The 2,613-nt window shown below is 61.0% G+C and overlaps 1 long non-coding RNA gene across 1 annotated transcript in view; it reads right to left on the minus strand.

The window, feature by feature from the left end:
• Positions 1-280: 280 nt before the first annotated feature.
• LOC111723019 overlaps positions 281-2,613 on the minus strand; it is a 30,338-nt gene continuing 28,005 nt past the window's right edge. The window contains exon 4 of the long non-coding RNA XR_002771650.1: positions 281-829. This is a non-coding gene — a long non-coding RNA (uncharacterized LOC111723019). The remainder of the gene's footprint in view (positions 830-2,613) is intronic.

Here is a 2,613-nt window from a genome sequence, read left to right on the forward strand (position 1 = left end):
TGGGGTTCAACCATTATGCAACAGTTTTAACCTGGAAGACCCATACTTATCTGAAAATATTCCCAATCAAGCTGCAGTGTGGGGAGGGAGGGGGGGAGAGGAAGGGGGTGACCAGATGCAACCAGACCAAGAACGCCTGGGCCAGCCCTGCCCTGTGACAGCCCCACCTACTGGTACTTTTCCTGCCTGGGAACCTGGGGCTCCCGTGCCTCCTGGAGGCTTCAGGCCTGGCCTGGCATGTGGAATGGCTCAGGTCTGGGCGGGCAGGTGGCATTCCACTGTTCCATCTTCAGCGGGGTTTCTGCAGAGAGAAGGCAGGGCCTGTGCAAACTTCACTTTGTGGTGACAGAAAGTTCTGTCCAGGAACCGCAGGGAGAGGAGTCTGGGAAGGGCGTGTCCAGCAACCTTCCCAGGCCGCAAAGGTTCTGCCAGGGGCTCACGGGTGTCTGGAAAAGGGCCCTGCAGTTAGTCTATGCAGGGTCCCTTCCAGTGAGGAACCAACTTACAGTTATGTAGAGTACACCTGGCACAGTGGGGTCCACCTGGCACCACCCTATGCTGCCCAGAAAACCATTATTGATCTATCTCTATCAGACACCACTTCCAGTTCTTCACATGCAAATGTCTCTAACTTCTGCCCTAAAAGGGACCTATTACAGGGACTTACAGGCACTGACATCTGGCAGGCAGGCAGAGCACACTGTCCCCCTGCTGCTGCTCTCCTCTCTGATGGCTGCTGGGGACTTCCTAGAGATGCCCAGCTGTGCTCCTGGCCCTTCAGAAGGTGGTTCTTCTGACCTGCTGGTGCTGGGAAGTCAGAGGAGTGAGCCTGTGGGCACGAACCAAGAGCAGAGGCTCAGAGGAGGCCCAGAGGCGTCCACTGATGGGGAGATGTTCCCTAGAGCAGCTGAGGTTTGTGGGGACGGGGTCTTGTGTGGAAAATGAGGCTGTGGGGTGGGAGCCAGCGGGAGGAGCTGCCCCACTTTCGTGTCTCACAGGCAGGTCCAGCCCTGGAGAAGCCCAGCTGACAGCAGCCCCACTGTCTTGGCACGTCCTCCTCCAGGAAGCCAGGCCCTATTTCTGGGGAGGGCAGTGCCCGTCTCCAAGCCTGACTGGGTGCCCAACACAGTGCTGGGCCAGGGAGCCCCAAGCTCCTCCGGCAGGTCAGGAGCACGAGGAGTGAGCGGAGGCCAGCGAGGGCTGCCTTTCTCCCCAGGGGCCCAACTCAAACCCAGCCCCACTGGGGAAGTGGGGAGCCCACTTCCACTTGGGCAAACATCATTTCTAGAATGGTCCATGCTGGCCACCACCATGACCGAGGACACCCTCTACAGCATGGCTTTAATTACGGTTCTTCTGGGCTCTGGTTCCCAGGATCTCTGTCTGCTTGGCGGGCAGTCTTGGGGTGGCGAGAGGGCCGGGCAGCGCTGGGTGAGGGGCCAAGACTCCCAGACCGCCTTGCCAAGCACTGGCTGCTGCCAAGCCCAGGGTGGCCATGGCCTGGGTCCGGCTGGGGCAGGGGCTGGTGCTGGGCTCTGTCCAGGCTGCCCAGGGCAGGTGGCTGTGCAATGGTCTTCCTCCCTCCGCTCCTCCCGCAGGCTGTGCCTGCCTCAGCTACAAAATGGCGGAGGGCTGTGGCGGCCATTTTGTGCAACCCTCTGGAGACAAAGACGGAGAGAAGCCAGAGGGCGGGGACCAGCCGGGGCAGCAGGCAGGGCGGAGGCCGCCGTCCACTCAGGAAACACAGCTGCCTGCCCTGCACTGAGGACCAGAAGGGGCAGGCAGCCTCTTTCTGAACCCTTCCTCCTTCCCAAGCTCCCAGATGACTAGGGCTTACAGAGGTCTGGTCAACCCCTTCATGGGCTCTGGGGGGGTCCTGGGACTGGGTCAGAAGAGGTGGCCCAGTGCTTGGTGGTGTCCACTGTGAGGCGACAGTGGGGGTCTTCCAAGTCTGGGCTCCTTGTAGATTAAAAATTCTCCTTTGCCCCCAGACCTGAGGGGGCCAGGGGACCTTGTCTGCCCCAGGTCCTGTGAGGTAGCCCAAGCGGCTGGCCTGTGCTGCAGGGACTGGCCATGCCAGGAGGCAGCACTAGTGCCAGGTGGCAGACAAAGAGACGTCCAGAAGACTCACTCCAGGGACCTGCTCCCAATGCCCAGCCCCAAAGCCTGACGCCTGAGGCCCTGCTGACCCGGGTCAGCCCACTCAGTAATGGCAACTTCCCACACAAGCCCTGAGGTCTAAGGCCCCTGTCCTGCTTATCTGTCTAGTGACTGCCCACTTCACACTGTGTCCCCTTCTCGGGCCTCCTCGGGACAAGAGTATAGGTCTTGCTGCCCCCAACACACACCTGCAGGACTCAAGCCTCCCAGAGCAGAGCCTGGCAGACAGCGAATGCCCACTGGCCCATTGGGCAGACCCACGATCCCAGGGGCCATGTAGATGCCTTCCTGCCCTGCTTTGCCTGTGGTGTCCAGGAGTCTTTAGCAAACCCTGCTTAGAGCCCCGAATGCACAGTGGGGACAAACAGGGCTGCTCTGGGAGCCGGGGGCCAGCGCAGGCGAATAGCCTGGGGCCCGTGGGCCGGACTGTGGCCAGCAGTGAGGACAAACAGG

Source organism: Otolemur garnettii, unplaced genomic scaffold (assembly GCF_000181295.1).
Source record: "Otolemur garnettii isolate 467f Iridium unplaced genomic scaffold, OtoGar3 scaffold00007, whole genome shotgun sequence".
Classification (NCBI taxonomy): domain Eukaryota; kingdom Metazoa; phylum Chordata; class Mammalia; order Primates; family Galagidae; genus Otolemur; species Otolemur garnettii.